Source organism: Ailuropoda melanoleuca, chromosome 16, assembly GCF_002007445.2.
Source record: "Ailuropoda melanoleuca isolate Jingjing chromosome 16, ASM200744v2, whole genome shotgun sequence".
NCBI classification, from domain to species: domain Eukaryota; kingdom Metazoa; phylum Chordata; class Mammalia; order Carnivora; family Ursidae; genus Ailuropoda; species Ailuropoda melanoleuca.
Genome location: NC_048233.1, coordinates 13766305 through 13792349, shown reverse-complemented (window position 1 = coordinate 13792349; position 26045 = coordinate 13766305). Strand labels below are relative to the sequence as shown.

Sequence of the window (26045 nt, the reverse complement as noted above, 5' to 3'; positions counted from 1 at the left end):
AGGGAGCCCAACACAGGGCTCGGTCCCACAACCCCAAGATCACACCTGAGCCAAAACCAAGAGTTTGTTGCTCAACCAACGGAGCCCCCAGACATCCTGACTAGAGGATTAATGGGAAGGTTCTTTAGCACATATTTCCATACATGTGTATGTGTATATTACAAGTGGGAAGAATATATCCCTCACACTACTAGACTCTACTATATATGATATTATCTATAGATTACATATACCTTTCCAAAATAGCTTTGTCTGTATCTCTTACCTAGCTTACATTTCACATGTAAGGGGTAAGAATTGTAAAGAGACTTAGTTTCCTCAAGTAGGTATGCCAACTGTCCCTTTGAAAAAAGAGTCCCTGAATTATAGTGGGAGACCCAGAAGGGAGATAAGGATTCTAAACGTAATCATTCGCATTTAAATTCTGCCAGGGAATGGTCTTGCTTAAATACATAATGAAATGAGATTTGTGTAGTGGTTTCTAAATTCAGTTGTCAGAGAAAGAAGATAATCAGGTCAAGTTTCAGGTTGTGGCCCTCCCTTCTGTCATCCTTACCATCTGTGCCCATTCTCTTTTCTCCTGCTTAGGTAGCTGTAGGCGAGCAGTGGGTCGATTGCCTATGGAGATGTCTGTCCAGAACAGGACATTAGTTCTCTTCTTGTAGGATCCCCTAAGGAAGGAGGAGGAAAGAGCTGTAAAATGCCTCTCCAGACTGACAACTGCTAACAGTGATTATCCCTATCTCCCCACTGAAGCAGTGGCTCGTGGTGGTGGGGCTGAGTCTGCCTCCTTTTAGTAAGCCTGCAAAGGCAACGTCTGATCGCAATTATGTCTTTGGAATTTGAGGGACGTGATGCCTCTTTAACCACAGCTGGGGGCCTAGTAATCAATTCTGGGACAACAAAAGAAGATTCACCCAACAACTTCTGACATCCTCATGAATACTATAGTCCACAGGTAATTAATTTCTGTTCATAATATGTGTGGCTTTAAATATTTTCCATTGGCTATTCTTATCTCTATATGGTGGTATCTTTCGCATTCCAATTTTGTGTCTAGAATTGTTTGATGAACCCAATATACATATACATATGTGGAGATTCTTGAAGGATCCTGAATAACTGCTCCATTTCCCATCCCCAAATGTAACTGGTTTGTTGAATGTTCTCAATTCAGGAGATAAATGTGAAAACTTCATGCATCCTTGTCTTTTCACCTCATGATATCTTGAAAAGATTCCATTACTTTTTGGTCACTCTCAGTTATTAAAAGTCATATCTACTTAAAGCTTCAATCTCTTACTAGGTATAAAAAACTTTCCCTTCTGGGGCGCCTGGGTGATGTAGTCAGTTAAGTGGCTGACTCTTGGTTTGGGCTCAGGTCATGATCTCATGGTTGCGAGATTGAGCCCTGTGCCAGGCTCTGTGCTCAGTGTGGAGTCTGCTTGAGATTCTCTCTCTCCCTCTGCCCTTCCTGCTAGTGCTCTCTCTCTCTCTCTCTCTGAAATAAATACATCTTTAAAAAGGAACAAAAAACAACTTTCCTTTCCTCCATGACTGGCTAGGAGAAGGTTCAATAGAATTGGAGTGGGGAGGGGATGGTTTGTACTTCCACTTTTCTTCCCACTATAAAAAACCTGGAATGCAGTGGGGCCCCTTGTCACCAGTTGTGGGGCAACGGGAAAATTCCAGTAAGCCTCACGTCACATGTGTTAGCTTTGGGTAAGTCCCTTAACAAATCTGAGTTTCATTTTTCACATCTATAACATGGCGATAAGACCTCTCAGGATTTAATGACCGCTAAAAGGGATAACATTGTCTGACTCAAGGTTGACAGTTCTGACTAGCTTATGAGCGCCTCAAGCAGAGAGGCTGAAAGTAAAATCCGTTCCTCTTTAACATCTTTTTGATTCCTCTTTATCCCTAAACTACTAGAGAAATATTTATTTCTTTTTGGACCTCTTTATGTTTTCAAAGCAAAATCTATTATTCCATCTGTTCCTTCAAACACCTCATTAAGGCTAGTGTGCAAGTATCCCTCTTGTTTTTTGTAGTTTGTCAGACTCCTGTCCCTTGAGTAGTTGTTGAAGTTGCCACAGCCAATTGGTAGTCACGTTCTGGCCATACTACTTGACTTCTACTTCCCCACAGACATGAATGGTACATATTTATACTAGTGTCCTATATGCTGTGTATGTGGAATGAAATGTGTCCTCTCCATGAGTGTTGATGGATATATTTTAATTAGGTCAGGAATGTAATTACATACTGATGTTTGATAAAAATTTTAGGAGTCAGGGATAACATATAAATAGTATAATTACCTCATAACTGTTAATGTGGTTGAAGATGAGGCATTATGAAAGTTGAAGCCCTTCTGAATTTTGAACAGCATGTGTGAATTAATTGTTAAAAAATTATACTTAACCTTTAAGGTAACAAAATTAAAGATAGTATTAAGAAAAACTCGCACTCTTGCTACCCAACAGAACTATTTTCATTTTTCATAGTACTTGTGTGATTAATTTTATGTGTCAACTTGATGGGGCCAAGAAAGTTGGCCAAATGGTACTTTGGATGTTTCTGCGAGGGTGATTTTTTGTGGATGAGATTAACACTTAAATCAGTGGACTTTGCCTGTAATGTAAAAAATCATTTGAAGGTTTTATTAGAACAAAGGCTGCCCTGCCTGAGCAAGAATGAATTCTGCCAGCAGACTCGTCTTTGAACTTGAACTGCAGCATCAGCTCTTCTTGGGTTTCCAGTCAGCCAGCCAACCCTACAGATTTTGAACTTGCCAGCCTGCATAATTATAAGTTCTACCTCTAGGTGAAGTTACATGGACAAAGAAAGATACTATATCTCTAGATGACCTTAATNACTATTTTCATTTTTCATAGTACTTGTGTGATTAATTTTATGTGTCAACTTGATGGGGCCAAGAAAGTTGGCCAAATGGTACTTTGGATGTTTCTGCGAGGGTGATTTTTTGTGGATGAGATTAACACTTAAATCAGTGGACTTTGCCTGTAATGTAAAAAATCATTTGAAGGTTTTATTAGAACAAAGGCTGCCCTGCCTGAGCAAGAATGAATTCTGCCAGCAGACTCGTCTTTGAACTTGAACTGCAGCATCAGCTCTTCTTGGGTTTCCAGTCAGCCGGCCAACCCTACAGATTTTGAACTTGCCTAAGCATAAGTTCTACCTCTAGGTGAAGTTACATGGACAAAGAAAGATACTATATCTCTAGATGACCTTAACCTGTGTGCATTTTTCTCAACTGTCTTTTTCTCTTTATCCTAGTAACATATGTGTGTGTGTATTATTATTATTATATAATAGTATATATTATATATATATACTTTTGTAGATAGATAGATAGATAGATGATAGATAGATAGATAGATTACTAGAATATATATCTTCTTTGNATAAGTTCTACCTCTAGGTGAAGTTACATGGACAAAGAAAGATACTATATCTCTAGATGACCTTAATCTGTGTGCATTTTTCTCAACTGTCTTTTTCTCTTTATCCTAGTAACATATGTGTGTGTGTATTATTATTATTATATAATAATAGTATATATTATATATATATACTTTTATAGATAGACAGATAGATAGATAGATAGATAGATAGATAGATAGATAGATAGATTACTAGAATATATATCTTCTTTGACCTCATCCTGACCTCCCTCTAAACCTATCCTTGGATCTCCTCCTGCACTTAAATGCCAAGTGTTCTGAAGTACAGTCTATATTCATTGCCTTCACTTCCTCAAATCACACTACTTACCCAAATTTAAACATCTTCCACCTTCGTACCATACTGAAACTACTCTTGGGTTATCAAGGACCTAATTTTAAGAATCCTATTTTGTCACTTTTTTTCTTATTATAAAAGCAGTGCTTATTTAATAGGGAAACAACAGAATATATAGAAAAAACACAAGGAAACAAATTTTTAAAGACTCTCCTACATCCTGCCCTCAGTGGTCATCACCATCAGTGTTTTAGTTTATATTATAGTATTATATGTAAAGATTATATTCACATGTAACTGTATATTCATTTATATTTAGGAGAACTTTCAAACATTTATAAGCAGTCAGAAAATCAGGATGATAGTATATATATTATTTTAATATTTCCTTTTTAANTTTTGTCACTTTTTTTCTTATTATAAAAGCAGTGCTTATTTAATAGGGAAACAACAGAATATATAGAAAAAAACATAAGGAAACAAATTTTTAAAGACTCTCCTACATCCTGCCCTCAGTGGTCATCACCGTCAATGTTTTAGTTTATATTATAGTATTATATATAAAGATTATATTCACATGTAACTGTATATTCATTTATATTTAGGAGAACTTTCAAACATTTATAAGCAGTCAGAAAATCAGGATGATAGTATATATATTATTTTAATATTTCCTTTTTAAACTTGTCAGCATGCTAAGAATATTTTCCATGTCATTAATTATTTTCCCACAACATGACTTTTATTAGTTGTTGTATAAATATATGATGATTTATTTAACCAATTTCTCATTGTTTGACATTTTGCTTGTTTCCTTTGGGAGCTATTATAAATAATGCCACAATAAATATGATTGCACATAAATCCTGTGAACATCTCTGATTATTTACTTGAATAGATATTCCTAGAGGTAGAATTTCTTGGTGAAGGAAAATGCACGACTTTTGAAATATGTGGCTAACCTGCCATGGAGAAATATTACACCCTTTGGAAATTCTCCCATTTAGATAATGGAGTGCTCATTTCTCCATTCTTATCAACCCTGAATAGTATCGTATTTTTAAAACTACCATTTTTTAACCTGAAATGGTATTTTGCTTTTTCATCTGAAAAAGATGCAAAATATGTCTCAATAAGAAGTTGTTGGATTAATAAATGAATTATTTTGAAAAGATTGATTACTTTTTCACATATTGATAGATCATCTGGATTTTCTTTTTTGTGAATTTTTGGGTTTTATTATTTATCTTTTATTTCTAATAGGAATGTTAGTGTTTTTGAAATTGCTTTAAGAATCATTTCATATATTAGAAATATGATCACTGGTATGTCAATTTTTTCAGCTATATTTTCCCAATTTCTCCTTTTCCTTTTCCTTTTAGTTTTCAACAAAACCAAAACTTGAACATACTTATAGAATGATTTAGAAGTTTTCTTGATTAATGGAAGAAACATTTAAAAATTACACAGGTTTTAACTAAAAATCCTTAAAACCTGAGAAATTATATTGAGTTATATGAACATTATAAAATAAATATTGGTTAATGTTTTGAACTCAAAATTCAATAATATTTGCCCCTCCAAATAGCAAATTATGTGTTTGTTTGATTTGTGTAGGTGTGTGATCTCTGAACATTTTTAATTTTTTTTCTTTCAAGGTTTTATTTAAATTCTTTAGTTAACACATATATATAGTGTAGTGTTCGTTTCAGGGGTAGTATTTAGTGATTTATCATTTGCATGTAACACCCAATGCTCATTACAACAGGTGCCCTCATTAATGCCCATCACCCAGTTACCCCATCCTCCCACCTACCTCCCCTCCAGCAACCCTCAGTTTGTTCCCTATAGTTAAGAGTCTCTTATGCTTTGCCTCTCTCTCTCTGTTTTTACCGTATTTTATTTTTCCTTCCCCTCCCCCATGTTCATCTGTTTTGTTTCTTAAATTCCACATATGAGTGAAATCATATGGCATTTCTCTTTCTCTGACTGACTTACTTCACTTAGCATAATACACTCTAGTTCTATCCACATCCTTGCAAATGGCAAGGTTTCATTCTTTTTGATGGTTGAGTAATATTCCATTGTATATATGTACCACATCTTCTTTATCCATTCATCTGTTGATGGACATCTGGGCTTTTCCATATTTTGGCTATTGTGGATAGTGCTGTTATAAATATTGGGGTTCAGGTGCCCCTTCAAATCACTATGTTTGTATCCTTTGGATAAATACCTAGTAGTGCAATTTCTGGGTCATAGGGTAGTTCTATTTTTAACTTTTTTAAGGAACTTCCATACTGTTTTCCAGAGCGGCTTCACCAGGTTGCATTCCCACCAACAATGTAGGAGGATTCCCCTTTCACCTCATCCTTGCCAACATCTGTTGTTTCCTGAGTCGTTAATATTAGCCATTCTAACTGGTGTGAGGTGGTATCTCATTGTGTTTTTGATTTGTATTTCCCCAATGATGAGTGACGTTGAGCATTTTTTCATGCGTCTGTTAACCATTTGTATGTCTTCTTTGGAGAAATGTCTGTTCATGTCTTCCACCCATTTCTTAACCGGATTTTTAAATTTTGGGATGTTTGATAAGTTCTTTATAGATACTAGCCCTTTATCCACTATGTCATTTGCAAATATCTTCTCCCATTCCATTGGTTGCCTTTTAGTTTTGTTGGTTGTTTCCGTTGCTGTGCAGAAGCTTTTTATCTTGATGAAGTCCCAATAGTTCATTTTTGCTTTTGTTTCCCTTGCCTCTAGAGACGTGTCAGTAAGAAGTTGCTGGGACCATGGTCAAAGAGGTTGCTGCCTGTGTTCTCCTCTAGGATTTTCATGGATCCCTGTCTCACATTTAGGTCTATAATCCATTTTGAATTTATTTTTTGTGTATGGTGTAGGAAAGTGGTCCAGTTTCATTCTTCTGCATGTGGCTGTCCAATTTTTCCAACACCATTTGTTGAAGAGATGGGCTTTTTTCCATTGGATATTCTTTCCTGCTTTGTTGAAGATTAGTTGACCATATAGTGTGCGTCCATTTCTGGGGTCTGTATTCTGTCCCATTGATATATGTGTCCGTTTTTGTACCAGTATCATACTGTCTTCGTGACTACAACTTTGTAATACAGCGTGAAGTCCAGAATTGTGATGCTTTCAGCTTTGGTTTTCTTTTTCACCATTACTTTGTCTATTTGGGTCTTTTCTGGTTCCATACAAATCTTAGAATTGTTTGTTCTAGCTCTGTGAAAAATGCTGGTGTTATTTTGATGGGGTTTGCATTGAATGTGTATATTGCTTTGGGTACTATAGACATTTTAACAATATTTTTTCTTCCAGTCCATGAGCACAGGCTGATTTTCCATTTCTTTGTGTCTTTCTCAATTTCTTTCATAAGTGTTCTATAGTTTTCAGAGTACAGGACTTTTACCTCTTTGGTTAGGTTTATTCCTAGGTATCTTATGGTTTCTGGTACAACTGTAAACGGGATCAATTCCCTGATTTCTCTTTCTGACGCTTCATTATTGGTGTATAGAAATGCAACAGATTTCTGTGCATTGATTTTTATATCCTGCAACTTTGCCGAATTCCTGTATCAGTGCTACCAATTTTTTAGTGTAGTCTTTCAGATTTTCTACATAGAGTATCATGTCACCTGCAAAGAATGAATGTTTGACTTCTTCCTTGCTGATTTGGATGCCTTTTATTTCTTTTTGTTTTCTGATTGCTAAGGCTAGGACTTCCAGTATTATGTTGAACAACAGTGGTGAGAGTGGACGTTCCTGTCCTATTCCTGACCTTAGGGGAAAAGCTCTCAGTTTTTCCCCATTAAGGATGATATTAGCAGTGGGTCTTTTGTATATGACCTTTATGATATTGAGGTATTTTCCTTCTACCCCACTTTCTTGAGGGTTTTGTAGTTGTTTTAAAGATTTATTTATTTATTTGAGTGCATAGAGGGACAGAGGGAGGGAGAAACTCCAAGCAGACTCCACACAGCACAGAGCCTAATACAGGGCTCAGTCTCACCACCATGAGATCATGACCTGAGCTGAAACCAAGAGTCAGATGCTTAACCAACTGTGTCACCCAGAAACCCCTCTTGAGGGTTTTTATCAAGAAAAGATACTGTATTTTGTCAAATGCCTTTTCTGCATCTATTGAGAGGATGCTATAGTTCTTACCTTTTTTATTAATGTGCTGTATCATGTTGATTGATTTGTGACTGTTGAACCACCCCTGCAGCCTAGAAATAAATCCCACTTGGTTGTGGTGAATAATCCTTTTAATGTACTGTTGGATTCAATTAGCTAGTATCTTGGTGAGAATTTTTGCATCCATATTCACTAGGGATATTGGTCTGTAATTCTTTTTAGTGGGAACTTTGGTTTTGGAATCAAGGTAATACTGGCCTTATAGAGTGAGTTTGGAGGTTTTCTTCCGTTTCTGTCTTATGGGACAGTTTCAAAAGAATAGGTATTAATTCTTCTTTAAATGCTTGGTAGAATTCCCCTGGGTAGCCATTGGGCCCTAGACTCTTGTTTTTTGGGAGACTTTTGATTACTGATTCCATTTCTTTGCTGGTTATGGGTCTGTTCAGATTTTTAATTTCTTCCTGATTCAGTTTTGGTAGTTTATATGTTTCTAGGAATTTATCCTTTTCTTCCAGATTGCCTAATATGTTGGTATATAATTGCTCACAATATTCTCTTATAATTGATTGTTTTCTGTGGTGTTGGTTATGATCTTTCCATTTTTTTTTCATGATTTTATTTATTTGGGTCCTTTCTCTTTTCTTTTTGATAAGTCTGGCTAGAGGTCTATTAATTTTGTTAATTCTTTCAAAGAACCAGCTCCTCATTCATTGATCTGCTCTACTGTTTTTTTTTTTAATTTCTTTATCATTTATTGCTGCTCTAATCTTTATTATTTCCCTTCTACTGGATTTAGGCTTTATTTGCAGTTCTTTTTCTGTCTCCTTTAGGTGTAAGATTAGGTTGTGTATTTGAGACTTTTCTTGCTTCTTGAGGTAGACCTATATTGCTATATACTTCCCTCTTAGGACCACCTTTGTTGCATCCCAAAGATTTTGTACTATTGTGTTTTCATTTGCTTCCATATTTTTTNTTTCTTTATCATTTATTGCTGCTCTAATCTTTATTATTTCCCTTCTACTGGATTTAGGCTTTATTTGCAGTTCTTTTTCTGTCTCCTTTAGGTGTAAGATTAGGTTGTGTATTTGAGACTTTTCTTGCTTCTTGAGGTAGACCTATATTGCTATATACTTCCCTCTTAGGACCACCTTTGTTGCATCCCAAAGATTTTGTACTATTGTGTTTTCATTTGCTTCCATATTTTTTAAAAATTCTTCTTTAATTTCCTGGTTAGCCCATTCATTCCTTAGTATGATGTTTTTTAACCTCCTTATATTTGTGGTCTTTCCAAATTTTTTCTTGTGGTGGACTTCAAGTTCCATAGTAAACATTTAATCTTTAAAAATAGATAAAGGGAAAGGTGGAACATTTCAGGGGGTCACATCAAAAATCTTATTTTTCGGGGCACCTGGGTGGCACAGCGGTTAAGCGTCTGCCTTCGGCTCAGGGCGTGATCCCGGCGTTATGGGATCGAGCCCCACATTAGGCTCTTCCTCTATGAGCCTGCTTCTTCCTCTCCCACTCCCCCTGCTTGTGTTCCCTCTCTCGCTGGCTGTTTCTATCTCTGTCGAATAAAGAAATTAAAAAATCATTNTGCTTCTTCCTCTCCCACTCCCCCTGCTTGTGTTCCCTCTCTCGTTGGCTGTTTCTATCTCTGTCGAATAAAGAAATTTAAAAATCTTTAANAATAAAGAAATTAAAAAATCATTAAAAAAAAATCTTATTTTTCTATCTGGCTTTGTAATCATGGAGAAAGGAAGAATATGTGTGCCTGAGAGGCAGAGGAACAGAATATTTTGCTTTGCTCTCTCTATAGCATTTTGCACAGTTAACAGTTGTCTTTTTCTGGGAACTTTAATCTTTTGTCTTTCACAACCATGTTTGTAATCTCTACTTTTGGGCAATCTCCTTTGCTATCTCTATTTCCTTACTCATCCTTTTAAAATGCTGGTGTTTTTCAGCATTTGTCTTCTTTTATCTGGTTTACCTGGGTAATATTATTCACAAATGCACTTTCTAAGTTAGCACATATCTTCTTCCTCCAAACTGACCCTTATGATAAATCATAACTGTGAATAACATTTTCTATTACGAAAGTTGATAGTGAACAAATCCCAAACATTCAGAGGCTCAATACAATAAAAAATAATTTCCTACTATTATGGTAGTCCAATGAGGACAGGTGTTCATGGTCAGAAGATAGCATTCTTTCCTGATTTGATTTAGGTGTGTGTAGGTATGCTTCACTTTGATTCAGGTGAAGCTAAATGAAAATCAAAAGTATTCTTTAACACTGATCTATCTTCTCACTTAAGTAAAACAGAACTTAATGGGGCATTGCTAAATAATGAAGAATCCTACTGATGCATATTGATTCAAGAAATTTCCTGTAAAACAGCTACGTGCCTGGAAATCTTAAAAAGATGACTTGTTGCTTATCAGTGGACTCAGTGGAGGTATTATGGCCATGCAGTTGTTGGGGGTAATTAGAAGTAATGCCATGAAATCTGCACAGGTCTGGGATGAGGTTGCTCAATACAGTACAGTTGTTTTGTTGTTGTTTTTTTCTGCCAGAAAACATATTCTCATGAAATTTTAAAAAAAGAAAAAAAGCTTTGCTTATTATTAGAGGCTTACTGAAAAGTCAAAAAATAGAGGTGCCTAGGTGGCTCAGTTGGTTAAGCATCCTACTTTTGATTTTGGTTCAGGGCATGATCTCGGGGTGGTGGAACTGAGCACCCCCCACACATGGGGCTCTATGTTCTGGGGGAGTCTGCTTCTCTCCCTCTCCTTCTCCCTCTGCCTCTCCCCCTGCTGATGTGCTCTCTCTCTCTAAAACAAATCTTAAAAAAAAAAAAAAGAAATGCTTTGTTGATTGTGAATATAAAGGTAGGATAATGTTGTTTATCCTCCCCATAATCTTTATTATTATTAACTTCCTTATCAATATTATAATCTATCCAAATAATTCAAATGAAAACATACGGGAGCCCAAATCATGCATTTCGTTTTTTCTTTTCACATCCTGGGATGATTTAGGTTTCTCTTTTAGGTTCCTTTAAAAAAAATTAATAGAAACTTGTAGAAATATTAGATCTGATTCTCCTAGATAATTTAACAACAGGTATTAAGTCTGATTAGACTTGTGAACATATCTACTTCCAACTTGAGAAGCTGAATTCTTAAGTAGAAAGAAGACAAAATTCACATATCAAAGCTGAAATAACAATTAAAAACTATTAGTTGTATTTTTAGGTTCTAATTGGGTGCAATTTAAATATTAATCATATGACATGAAATTTATTTAGCTGAATCACAACTAAAATTTGAAATAAAGATCATAAGGCTTAACTATTCTACCTTCGGGGATCTGTTGTAGGGAAAGGATCCAAAAAACAGGTAGAAAGCTTGCCACACAAGTATAATTTTTCTGCAGCAGTATTTTAAAAAGAAAAAAAAGACAATTTAAATGTTACATTAATGAAAATTATAAAGTAAATTACAGTGCTTCATAGAATAAACTACAATAGTTCAATAGTTATGAAAACTTGCATCATTATTATTAATAGCCAGATCCTTATAATTTCAGATTTAAAAGGCCATATGGAAAATTGGGCACACAGTATGATCTCAACTGAGAAAAATATGCATAGGAAAAAATACATAAAAATTTACTAAATGTTGAAGTTTATTTGTTTTGAGGAGTACCATTAGGGTGAAGTTTTCACTTTTTCTTTATATTTTCCAATTCTACAATGAGTATAAACAATGAGTCATAAACAGCCTTTAAAAATTATAGTTAAAATATTTTAAAATATATTAACATTTGTTGCTGTTGATTATGACATTAAATACATTTTCTCCCAACAGTTTGTCCATACACAAGACTTCATGTCCATACACAAGAACAAAAGCAATGAATGACTCTGGTCGCAACATAGAGTATGACACCAAATTTGATACTCCGAAAACTGTCAAGAGTTGAATAGTAAGAGATGTTCAGGACAGTTGGTTTGTAGGGGAAAGGCTGAGGGGTGAACTGATAGCTCCATCCAAATAGGTTTAGGGTATTTCTTTCAGTGGAAGTATGCAAAATCAGTGTGACAGAAGTAGAATTAGATGAAATGTTTTCAATAAACATATGAAAATTTGTTTTCAAATTTTCTTTTACAAAGAAAAACTTATTTTAAATCATGAGATATAGCCCACAAAGACATATGATGCCTCAAAACATTGCAAATTTACCTTCTTTATAAATATTCAAATAGAAGCTAGTGGCTATTTCTTGGAGATAGTGATATTTTCTACAAACAGGGANGGAGCCTGACATGGGGCTCGATCCCCTAACGCCAGGATCACGCCCTGAGCCGAAGGCAGACGCTTAACCGCTGTGCCACCCAGGCGCCCCCAAAAAACTTATTTTTTAAATCATGAGATATAGCCCATNGATAGCTCCATCCAAATAGGTTTAGGGTATTTCTTTCAGTGGAAGTATGCAAAATCAGTGTGACAGAAGTAGAATTAGATGAAATGTTTTCAATAAACATATGAAAATTTGTTTTCAAATTTTCTTTTACAAAGAAAAACTTATTTTTTAAATCATGAGATATAGCCCATAAAGACATATGATGCCTCAAAACATTGCAAATTTACCTTCTTTATAAATATTCAAATAGAAGCTAGTGGCTATTTCTTGGAGATAGTGATATTTTCTACAAACAGGGAACTTAAACATTTATGAGTTTTGCAAAAATAAAAACATATGAATTTTAGAATATTCATAGAAATAAGTTTCTTCAAGTTACATTTAAAATCAATTCCTGGGGGCACCTGGGTGGCTCAGTCAGTTGAGTGTCTGACTCTTGATTTCCCCTNCAATTCCTGGGGGCACCTGGGTGGCTCAGTCAGTTGAGTGTCTGACTCTTGGTTTCCCCTCAGTCGTGATCTCATGGGTCATGGGACTGAGCCCTGTGTTAGGCTCTGCTCTCAGCGGGGAGACTGCTTAACGATTCTCTCCCCCTTCCCTTTCCCAGACATTCTCTCTCTAAAATAAATAAATGGATCCTTAATAAATAACATAAAATCAGTTCCTGTATGTTTTATTTTATTAATATAGATACTTTCTCTACTTTCTCTAAAATATTATATTGTATTTAAGAGACTGTCGTAGGGGTGCTTGGGTGGCTCAGTCGGTTAAGCATCTGCCTTCGGCTCAGGTCATGATCCCAGAGTCTCAGGTGGAGCCCAACGTAAGGTTCCCTGCTCAGCGGGGAGCCTGCTTCTCCCTCTCCCTTTGCCCCTCCCCCTGCTCCTTCTCTTTCTCTCTATCACCTGCGGGCACGCACACACACTCTTTCACATAAATAAATAAAATCTCTTTAAAAATGAGATTGTCCTTGTAACAGAGGCTATAAGGCTGAATAAAGCATTTTTTTCTCTAGCTTTCATTAATATCAAAAAGTTAATGTGTAAAAAATTAAAGGTATAAAAAGCTATATAGCAGTATATAGCAGAAAGATTTGGCAACAACCGTGTCTGATAATATCAGTTATTGACTTTTTCGGGGAAGTTAAAAAATATGTGCTTGGCTTTGAAAACAGATTAAACTTTCAAGTACTAAATGAATANTCTCTTTAAAAATGAGATTGTCCTTGTAACAGAGGCTATAAGGCTGAATAAAGCATTTTTTTCTCTAGCTTTTATTAATATCAAAAAGTTAATGTGTAAAAAATTAAAGGTATAAAAAGTATAAGAACTGTCATAGAAGTATATAGCAGAAAGATTTGGCAACAACCGTGTCTGATAATATCAGTTATTGACTTTTTTGGGGAAGTTAAAAAATATGTGCTTGGCTTTGAAAACAGATTAAACTTTCGAGTACTAAATGAATCNCCCACTCCCCCTGCTTGTGTTCCCTCTCTCGCTGGCTGTCTCTATCTCTGTCAAATAAATAAATAAAAAAATCTTTAAAAAAAAAAATTAGTTCTTTTGCAGTGAAGTCTATATAAATCTATAAGGAAGGGAGAAAAGGATTCAAATGAGTAGATTTTTTTTCAAAATATATGACAGCCCATGACCTTGCTGGAAAAACAACCAATAACCATATTTTAAGAGAGTACTCTGCATTGAACCATATTCTTGACAGATGCTCTGGGTATATATTGCTGTGCCTAATGAGTAAATTGAAATGAAATAAAATCACAACTAAAATTTGAAATAAAGATCATAAGACTTAACTATTCTACTTTTGGGGATCTGTTGTAGGGAAAGGATCCAAAAAACAGGTAGAAAACTTGCCACACAAGTATAATTTTTCTGCAGCAGTATTTTAAAAAGAAAAAAAAAAGACAATTTAAATGTTACATTAATAAAATTATAAAAATGAAATAAAAGAATAGTACTTGAAATAGCTGAGGAAAAACAATTATTAATTAATATTGTAAAAGAATATAAACAAATAATCCAGGCTAGAATAATCATTTTAAGATTATCCAGGGTGACAATGCAGTTTTACCTTCAGATGCCAATCATTTCTTTCCTGGGCCCAAGGGAAATAAAGGCTTCCAGCTGTGGAGGAAGGAAGGGAGGACAAGGGACTATGATCATTAACAGAATAAAGCTTCTGGTGTTTTGTGAGTCATTGGTCACAGGTCAGCAGAAGGTGCTAGAAGCCCTTTGGAACTCAGTTCTGAGAATGCCATTCCGCACCCTCCAGGAAGCCCCTGAAGAAGGAAATAAAACACACACACACACACACACACACACACACACACACACACACACACACAGTATGTGGGAATTGCAATGGCCATAAGTCCACAGTACACTAGAAAGAAAGTAGCTAGCTACTTTTTCTGAAACTGCCAGTATAGAGGCATAAAAATTTGTAATTGGTGTTGAAACAAAATTAAAAGTGTAAGAGATGAATGGTAGGTAACATTTGGGGAAATCGTAAACAAGACAGAAAGTATGGGGCGCCTGGGTGGCTCAGTCGTTAAGCATCTGCCTTCGGCTCAGGGCGTGATCCCGGCGTTCTGGGATCGAGCCCCACATCAGGCTCCTCCGCTGGGAGCCTGCTTCTTCCTCTCCCGTTCCCCCTGCTTGTGTTCCCTCTCTCGCTGCCTGTCTCTCTCTGTCAAATAAATAAAATCTTAAAAAAATTTANCCGGCGTTCCGGGATCGAGTCCCACATCGGGCTTCTCCGCTGGGAGCCTGCTTCTTCCTCTCCCACTCCCCCCTGCTTGTGTTACCTCTCTCGCTGGCTGTCTCTGTCAAATAAATAAAATCTTTAAAAAATTTTNAAAAAAATTTAAAAAAAAGACAGAAAGTAGTAAAAGCATCTTGGTGATTATGTGTAGACTTGTACAGCAGAGGATTTACAGCATTGGAAGCAAGAACAGAGTATGAACAATAAGCATACCTGTCTTGGAAAAATCTGTGACAGACGGAGGGCATTTGTGAAAGACCAATCGATAATTACATTTGAAGACAGCCTTTTGAATTGATTCGTATTATTGACAGCAAGTCTGAATAGTTTGTTGCCCGTGAATTGAAACAAAGTAAGAGAGATAATGATGAAAGCAAGAGAAGACAACCATTGTATCACACAAATCAGGAAGCCTAAATCAAAACGACCACATAGGCATTACCAAGGATGATTTTCCTTCCAGGTATGACCATTTTTGCCTCTGTCCTGGTAAAACAAAGGCTTTTACGTCCAGGGGAAAGAGTGAGCAATAGGTGACTGTGACCATTAAGAGGAAAGGAAAGCTTTTGAATTTGGTGAAGTGCAAGTCATTGAGCCAGCGCTAGTGGAAGAAGGTACTGGAAGATTTTTGGTTCCTGTATCTAAAGATGCCAGTTTCCCCCAGGAGGCCAGTGAAGAAGGAAGTTCTGTTGGTTTATATGCTTTCTTCTTCTGTAACATTTTCAATTTCATTATTCTCCAAAACAATTAAGATTCAACACAGTGTTAGGTAATACCATTTGAATTTTATTTTTGTAAAATTTGATCTTTTTATATACTTTGTGGCCCACTACATTCCTCTTCTTTCATTTCTCCATTCTTGAGCTTCACGTCTATTTAGAAGTCTCTTAAACCTCCAAAGCATTGCATTTGGCCTGACCATTAACAATTTGGAAACTTTGTCCCACATACAGTGCTGAAGTTCATAAGAGGAATGAACTGCAGTTGAGTGGTTTCTTTTGTCTCCTTGACTGGTTCTCGCTGAAGGGGAAAATGAGGTAGGAAGACAGATGGGTTCCATATTTAAGGAGTCAGTGAGAATCTGTTGGTCCAAGTAACCATTTCCCCTGTTATTCATGGTATATACCGGAGTATTGGCATCAGCACTAGATTGTGTAAGAATAATGAGTCCATGATCTCAATTAGATGGCATCCTTCTCACGTTGCTTGTCTCTTTTTCTCAGATTCAGACCTATCAAAATGGAAACCAGCCACTCAGTCCAGCACAGCAAGATCTTTGGGATACCAAAAAAGCAGTGGATGGGTCTCCAGAAACTGACTTTGACAAGGGCTCCTGTATTCAAATATGCTGGAAGCTCACCCACCCCTGGTAGGTGGTAGATCTGGGATCTACAGAGACTAGAAGTAGTGGTGATTATCAACCTAAGGGACTGCTGTCAGGAGATTAATAAAGCCATGACTGATTGGAGACTCACCGGGTCATCATGAGAAGTTAAATCTTAGGAATCTAAGGAAACTTATTTTTGAAAATGATTAAATCAATATTTTGGGGAGTCACTGATCTAATGAGAGTTTTTTTTATTAAACCCTATTTTTAAAGTAGACGAGATATTTGTATTCATATGCTTAAATCTTACTTTCTTTAATAGTATAGTTGCTGAGTTATAGCATTTTCTTCAGTCACTCATATACAAAATATTATCCTGCCAGCTGTATGTTTATATAGTGTGGGATTTTTTTGAAAATGTAATATATGATCATGTTAAAAAATAATTTTTATGGGGCACCTGGGTGGCACAGCGGTTAAGCGTCTGCCTTCGGCTCAGGGCGTGATCCTGGCATTATGGGATCGAGCCCCACATCAGGCTCCTTCGCTATGAGCCTGCTTCTTCCTCTCCCACTCCCCCTGCTTGTGTTCCCTCTCTCGCTGGCTGTCTCTCTCTGTCGAATAAATAAATAAAATCTTAAAAAATAATAATAATAATTTTTATAGGGGCGCCTGGGTGACTCAGTCAGTAGAGCATGAGACTCTTGATCTTGGAGTTGTGGGTTCGAGCCCTACGTTGGTTGTAGAGATTACTAACAAAATCTTTAAGGACGCCTGGGTGACTCAGTTGGCTGAGTGTCTGCCTTCAGCTCAGGTCATGATCCCAGGGTCCTGGGATAGAGCCCCCCATCTGGCTCCCTGCTCAGCGGGGAGCCTGCTTCTCCCTCTCCCTCTGCCCCTCCCCCGGCTTATGCTCACTCTCTCATGCTCTCTTTCTCAAATAAATAAATAAAATCTTTAAAACATAATAATTTTTATAAAAAGATACATATCACAGTAAGTGAGCCTCCCACCCAGATTTCCTGGTAGCTCATCACAAATCAGTTATTTTTAACATTTTTTTAAACCCAGCTTTATTGAGATAGAGTTGACCTTAACAATGTAAGTTTAACATATGCAGTGTGATTATTTGATACATATATATGTTGGAAAATGATTACCGTAAAAGGTTAGTCAGCACTTCCGTGGTGAGAACATTTGAGTTATATTCTCTTAGTAAATGTCAAGTGTATAACACAGCACTGAGAATACTGAGAACTACAATCACGCTGTACAGCAGATCCCCAGAGCTTATTCATCTTATGACTAGAAGGTTATACCTTTGGACCAACGTCTCCCCATTTCTCTAACACCCAGGCCCTGGCAACCACCATTCTACTCTATGTTTTTATGCAGGTGGCCTTTTTAGGTTCTACGTGTAAGTGAGATCAAACAGGATTTCTCTCTCTCTCTGACTTATTTCACTTAGCATAACGCCCTCAATGTCCATCCATGTTGTCGCAAATGACAGGATTTCCTTCCTGTTTTATGGCTGAATAGTATTCCTTTGTAGGTATCTTCCCTTTCTCTTCATTCATCTNGGGACTTTATCAGGATAAAGAGCTTCTGCACAGCCAAGGAAACAGTCAAAAAAACTAAGAGACAGCCCACGGAATGGGAGAATATATTTGCAAAGGACACCACAGATAAAGGACTGGTATCCAAGATCTACAAAGAACTTCTCAAACTCAATACACGAGAAACAAATAAACAAATCATAAAATGGGCAGAAGATATGAACAGACACTTTTCCAATGAAGACATACAAATGGCTAACAGACACATGAAAAAATGTTCAAAATCATTAGCCATCAGGGAAATTCAAATCAAAACCACACTGAGATACCACCTTACGCCAGTTAGAATGGCAAAGATAGACAAGGCAAGAAACAACAATTGTTGGAGAGGATGTGGAGAAAGGGGATCCCTCCTACATTGTTGGTGGGAATGCAAGTTGGTACAGCCACTCTGGAAAACAGTGTGGAGGTCCCTTAAAAAGTTAAAAATTGAACTACCCTATGACCCAGCCATTGCACTACTGGGTGTTTACCCCAAAGATACAGACGTAGTAAAGAGAAGGGCCATATGCACCCCAATGTTCATAGCTGCATTGTCCACAATAGCCAAATCATGGAAGGAGCCGAGATGCCCTTCAACAGATGACTGGATTAAGAAGCTGTGGTCCATATATACAATGGAATATTACTCAGCTATCAGAAAGAACGAATTCTCAACATTTGCTGCAACATGGACGGCACTGGAGGAGATAATGCTAAGTGAAATAAGTCAAGCAGAGAAAGACAATTATCATATGATTTCTCTCATCTATGGAACATAAGAACTAGGATGATCGGTAGGGGAAGAAAGGGATAAAGAAAAGGGGGGTAATCAGAAGGGGGAATGAAACATAGAGACTATGGACTTTGAGAAACAAACTGAGGGCCTCAGAGGAGAGGGGGGTGGGGGATTGGGATAGACCGATGATGGGTAGTAAGGAGGGCACATAGNGAGAAACAAATAAACAAATCATAAAATGGGCAGAAGATATGAACAGACACTTTTCCAATGAAGACATACAAATGGCTAACAGACACATGAAAAAATGTTCAAAATCATTAGCCATCAGGGAAATTCAAATCAAAACCACACTGAGATACCACCTTACGCCAGTTAGAATGGCAAAGATAGACAAGGCAAGAAACAACAATTGTTGGAGAGGATGTGGAGAAAGGGGATCCCTCCTACATTGTTGGTGGGAATGCAAGTTGGTACAGCCACTCTGGAAAACAGTGTGGAGGTCCCTTAAAAAGTTAAAAATTGAACTACCCTATGACCCAGCCATTGCACTACTGGGTGTTTACCCCAAAGATACAGACGTAGTAAAGAGAAGGGCCATATGCACCCCAATGTTCATAGCTGCATTGTCCACAATAGCCAAATCATGGAAGGAGCCGAGATGCCCTTCAACAGATGACTGGATTAAGAAGCTGTGGTCCATATATACAATGGAATATTACTCAGCTATCAGAAAGAACGAATTCTCAACATTTGCTGCAACATGGACGGCACTGGAGGAGATAATGCTAAGTGAAATAAGTCAAGCAGAGAAAGACAATTATCATATGATTTCTCTCATCTATGGAACATAAGAACTAGGAGGATCGGTAGGGGAAGAAAGGGATAAAGAAAAGGGGGGTAATCAGAAGGGGGAATGAAACATGAGAGACTATGGACTTTGAGAAACAAACTGAGGGCCTCAGAGGAGAGGGGGGTGGGGGATTGGGATAGACCGATGATGGGTAGTAAGGAGGGCACATATTGCATGGTGCACTGGGTGTTATACACAACTAATGAAGCATTGAACTTTACATCGGAATCCAGGGATGTACTGTATGGTGACTAATATAATAAAAAATCATTAAAATATATATATATGTTAAAAAAACACAAATATTGGTTGATCATATATGCATGGAATTTTTCTGGGCTCTCAGTTCTGTTTCATTGGCCTGTGCATCTGTTTTTATTCCAGTACCATACTGTTTGGATTACTTTAGCTTTGCAATGTAGTTTGAAATCAGGAAGTGTGATACCTCCTGCTTTGTTCTTCTTTTTTAAGATTGCCTTTGCTATTTGAGGTCTTTCATGGCTCCATACAAATTTTAGGATTTTTTTTTTAATTTCTGTGAAAAAAATGCCATTGGAATTTTGATTGCATTCGATCTATAGATGGTTTTTGGTAGAATGTGTATTTTAACAATATTAATTCTTTTGATCCATCAAAACAGAATATCTTTTCATTTATTTGTGTCATCTTCAATTTCTTTCATCAGTGTTTTATAGTTTTCCTTGTATAGATTTTTTGCTTCCTTGATTAAATTTATTCCTAAGTACTTTATTGTTTTTGATGCCACTATAAACGGGATTATATTCTTTATTTCCTTTTCAGATAGTTTGTTGTTAGTGTATAGACATGCAACTGATTTTTGTATGTTGATTTTGTATTCTGCAACTTTACTGAACTCGTTTATTAGTTCTGACAGTTTTTTAGTGCAGTCTTTAGGATTTTCTTTATATAAGATCATATCATCTGCAAACAGAAACAATATTACTTTGTTTCTTTTCCAACTTGGATGCCTTTTATTTCTGTTTCTTACCTAATTGCTCTGGCTAGAATTCTATTACTACGTTGAATAAGAATGGTGAAAGTGGGCACCTTGTCTTGTTCCTGATCTTAAAAGAAAAGCTTTCAACTTTCACCATTGAGTATGATGTTAGCTATAAGTTTGTTATATATGGCCTTTATTACATTGAGATATGTTCTTTGTATACAAATTTGTTGAGTTTTAATCCTGAAAAGATGTTGAATTTTGTCAAATGCTTTTTCCCCATCTGTCGAGATAAGCATAAGATGATTTTTTATCTTTCATTCTGTTAGTGTGGCATATCATATTTATTGATGTGCATGTGTTGAACCATCCTGGCATGCCAGGGATAAATCTCACTTGATCATGTATGATTCTTTTAGAGTATTGTTGCTTTGTTAGTATTTTGTTGAAAATTTTTGCCTCTGTATTCACCAGGGATATTAGCCTATAGTTTCCTTTTCTTGTAGCGTCCTTATCTGGCTTTGATATTAGGATAATGCTGGCTTTGTGATATGAGTTTGGGAGTGTTCCCTGCTCTTCAGTTTTCTGGAAGAGTTTGAGGGTTGGTATTAGTTTTTAAGTGTTTGGTAGAATTCACCAGTGAAATCATCTGGTCCTGGGCTTTTCTTTATTGGGANGGAAGAGCCTGATGTGGGGGCTCGATCCCACAACGCCGGGATCACGCCCTGAGCCGAAGGCAGACGCTTAACCGCTGTGCCACCCAGGCGCCCCCTGGGCTTTTCTTTATTGGGAGGTTTTTGGTTACTCATTTAATCTCCTTACTTGTTATTAGTCTGTTTGGATTTTCTATTTCTTCTGATTCGGTCTTAGTAGGTTGTATGCTTCCAGTAATTTATTCTTCTCGGTTATCCAATTAGTTGGTGTATAATGTTCACAGTGGTCTTTTAACAATCCTTTGTATTTCTGCAGTATCAGTTGTAATACCTCCTCTTTCTAATTTCATTTCAGTCTTTTCTTATTTAGTCTAGCTAAAATTGTTGATTTTATCTTTTAAAAAAAACCACTCTTAGTTTCATTGATCTTTTCTATTTTTAAAAAATCTTTGTTATTTCCTTCCTTCTGCTAACTTTGGGCTTGGTTCCTTTTTTTCTAGTTCCTAGAGGTGTAAAGTTAGGTTGTTGATTTGAGATCTTTTTTTTTTAATGTAGGCATTTATTACTGTAAACTTCACTCTTAGATCAGCTTTTGCTGCATCTATAAGTTTTGGTATGTAGTGCTTGCATTTTCATTTGATTCAAGATATGTATGATTTTACTTTTGATTCCTTCTTTGGTCCATTTGTTGCTCAGGAGTGTGTTGTTTAAATTACACATATTCATGAATCTTCCAGTTTTCTTTCTGTTCTTTATTTCTAGTTTCATACTATTGTGTTTGGAGAAGATACCTGGCATGATTTGAATCTTTTTAAATTTGCTAAGATGTGTTTTGTGACCTAACATGATCTATCCTGGGAAATGTTGTTGGATGGAATCTTCTATATTTGTCTGTTAGGTCCATTTGGTCTAAAGTATAGTTCAAGTCCAGTGTTTCCTTATTGGTCTTCTCGGTCTGGATGATTCATCCATTATTGAAAGTAGGGTATTGACTTCCCCTCCTATTATTGTATTGTTGGCTATTTCTCCCTTCAAATCTGTTGGCATTTGCTTAATATATTTAGTGTTCCAACATTCCTCACAGATTCCCTGCATTAATTTATTTTTTATGTTCATGTTACTTAAATTAATGTCAACAATGAGATATATTTAGTTTCTATGCTTACATTTCTCATTTAAAAACTATAAAACTGAACATAATTGATAAATTAATTATCAAAAGAACTATAAATCATATTGTTATAAAATTTAGAGGGACTGATAATGATGTTTTACTGTGCATATATGTTTACAGTTGATGACGTAAATTCAACAATTTCATCACCCCTTGATGAATTGACCCCTATATTGTTATACAATGACCCTCTTTATCTCTTGTTAGAGTGTTTGACCTCAAGTTTATCTTGTCTGATAGAAGTATAACTGCCTCGCTCTCTTTTGGTTTCTATTTATATGGAATATCTTTTTCCATCCCTTCACTTTGAGTCTGTATATTTTTAAAGCTGAAGTGAGCCTCTTATAGGCAGAATATAGTTGGTCTTTTTTTTGTTGTAATTTTTTTTAGCCATGCTATGCCTTTGATTGAAGAAACCAACCCATCTACATTTAAAGTAATTATTGATAAGTAAGAACTTACTAACATGATCTTATTAGTTGTTTTCTGGCTGTTTTCCAGTTCCCTTGTTTCTTTTTTCCTCTCTTCCTACCATTCTTTGTGAATTGATGATTTTCTGTACTGGTATGCTTTGATTACCTTCTCTCTATCTTTTGTGTATCCACTGTAGGTTTTTGCTTTGTGGTTATCATGAGTCTTACATAGTATTTTAACATCATAACATAACATAGGTATAAGAGCCTGTTTTAAGCTAATAATAACTTTGATTACTTACAAAAATTCTACCCTTTTACTCCCCCTTCATATTTTATGTTTTTGTTGTCACAATTTACATCTTTTTATATTGTGTATCCATTAACAAATTATTATAGCTATATTTATTTTTGGTACTTCTGTTTTTTTACCTTTATACTAGAGTTAAGTGAGTAACACACCATCATAGTCAGTATTATAGTATTCTAAATTTGATGTTATACTTACCTTTACCAATCTGTTTCATATTTCAGCTTTAAGGACTCCTTTTTGGCATTTCTTATAAGGCTGGTCTAAGGGTCATAAACTCTCCCTTTTTTTTTCCTCAGAAATCTTTATCTCTCCTTCAGTTTTGAAGGACTACTTTGCTATATAAGCTATTATTTTCGGCATTTTTTTTCTTTCAGCACTTTGAATATATCATCCCATCCTTTCCTGGCCTGAGAGGTTTCTGTTGAGAAATCCACTGAAAGCCTTATGGGCCTTCCCTTGTATGTGAGGATTTTTTTTTTTCTCTTGCACTTTTAAATTTTTCTCTTTGTCTAACGTTTAAATACTGGGAAGAAAATTAAAACAAAATATAAGTTACTTATTAACTCACCAATTGTGATGATTGGTGTCTGAAATTACTAGCCTGTGCAATTAGCCAAGTGAAATAAATTAGAGACATAAAATTTTCAAGCAAGAGAGAAAAGTATTTTTTCAGAGCATGTCATTATAAATCTACAAAACCAAAAGAATCAAATTAAAAACCACTAGAAACAATAAGATAATTCAATATTGTGACTTGTTAAAAATTAAAATATAAAAAGTAATATTTCTGTATATAAACAATAATCAGTTGGAACATATAACAGAAGTATAATAAAAGAAAAAATCCCATTTTCAACAGCAACAAAAAGGTTTTAATACTAGGGAGAAAATTAATACAAAATATACTGAACATGTATTTTTTTTTTATTTAAACTTATGAAGGGACATTAACTAAAAATGCTACCAATCTAGGACTTCTCAAATACTTGAATGACTTGAATACTTTAAATGACATACCTTGCTCTTGTTCAAAAATATCTATACTATACTATAGATACTATAAATATATAAATTATTATAGGTTATTCTATACACTTAATATAATCCCCCCAAATTCCAAAAGGATGTTTATTGGGGGGTATGGAATCAACTATATATTTATTTTTAAGTGTATTATATAAAAATTCATGCTACAAAATAACATCTGACAATTTTGTAGAAATAATTTACATATGCATGGAAAGATGTTGCAGAATAATAGCTATCACTGATATTTTTTTCTTAGTAAAATAACTTACAAAAGAAATGAAGACAATGGCCATCATTTATAAAATGTAGCTGGAGGAAAGTGAAGATATTGATGCCAGAACTGGTAAGGACTATAAGATTGCCATAATCATAATAATTTTTATGAACTGAGTTATTACTTTCCAACTACCAGGTAAAGAAAGAATAGAACATCTGATTTCAAGACATTTCTTTGAACCTTCATTGATTTCTAATTTAATTTATGTGATTTCTTTGATCACACTAACAAAATCAAGCCTGAAATTAAATTTTTTTCTTTTCAGATTTGGCATCGTTCACTCTGTAGGAATTAGAATCTTTTCGATGTGGGAGAAGGAGAGGAAGATATGTGATTGTCAGCATTCCAGGTAAGAAACATATCCTCACTTTGTGTGAAATGCAAGTCTTTGGTCCATGCACAGTTTTGTCTATATCAAAAATCATATATTTTCCTAATAGGACCTTTTATTATTTTTATTCATTTATTTCATTGCATCATGAAATACAGGAAGGAAGACAATGTTATTCCTATTAAATAATATGGAAATTGAAATGTTTAATGATGTTGCCACTCTGACCTCATAATCTTCCTAAGAGTATTTTCTCATTTCTTTTCACTGTCCATTTCCTCTGCTATCTCATTCATTCAATATTTTCTTTCTTGTTTTGTATCTTCCACTTGTCTTTTTTTTTTTTTAAGATTTTATTTACTTATTTGAGAGAGAGTGTGCATGCGCCCATGCTCGCAGGCATGCATATGAGGGTGGGGCGGAGTGGGGGGAGGCTAGTTCAGAGGGAAGGGGAGAGGGACAATCTCAAGCAAACTCTGGTGCTGAGTGTGGCCTGATTATAGCGCCCGATCCCGTGATTCTGAGAGTCTGAGATCTGAGATCACCACCCAAGACAAAATCAAGAGTCAGACGTTGAACTGACAGAGCCGCCCAGGGGCCCCTCTTCCAGATGTCTTTTTAGAACTGTTAAAAATTACATCAACCTAGGACTTCTCAAAGTTAAGTGAAGGGAAACATTCCTCACAGATTCTCTGCATTAGTTTATTTTTTATGTTCATGTTACTTAAATTAATGTCAACAATGAGATATAGTTGCTTTCTATGCTTACATTTCTCATTTAAAAACTATAAAATGGAACATAATTGATTAATTATCAAAAGAACTATAAATCATATTGTTACAAAATTTAGAGGGATTGATAATGATGTTTTGCTGAAACTAAATCACAAAGAGCAAAAAGATATGTTATTTATTGTCCACTTGACTATTAGGCTTTACTTAAAACATTTTTTCAGTTACTATCATCAATCTTCTTTATTTTCCTCCTTTAACTAGGAAACTTATTTTTAAAAGACTGATCCCTTATTTTGGCAGGTCAACTTATTTACTATTACACTTGAAAATGATGTAAGATACCTCTGAAAAAAAATAATTTATTGTTTACATATTATCCTATTATGGCTAAGTAACTTGAATCTTGGTACGTGCAAAGATACATCCATCTAATACATCTGCTTGCTCTACAAATATGCTGTCAATTTTGGATATGGTATTGTTCCTTCTGGGAAAAAAAGTTTCTTGGCATAATTAGAA

The 26045-nt window shown here is 35.6% G+C and overlaps 1 non-coding gene across 1 annotated transcript; it reads left to right on the top strand.

Annotated features, from left to right (window-relative positions):
• Nucleotides 1-32: 32 nt before the first annotated feature.
• LOC100479450 lies at nucleotides 33-24860 on the top strand. Its single transcript, XR_004621337.1, has 3 exons — nucleotides 33-958; nucleotides 16350-16495; nucleotides 24726-24860. It is a non-coding gene; the product is annotated as an uncharacterized LOC100479450 (transcript).
• Nucleotides 24861-26045: the final 1185 nt, after the last annotated feature.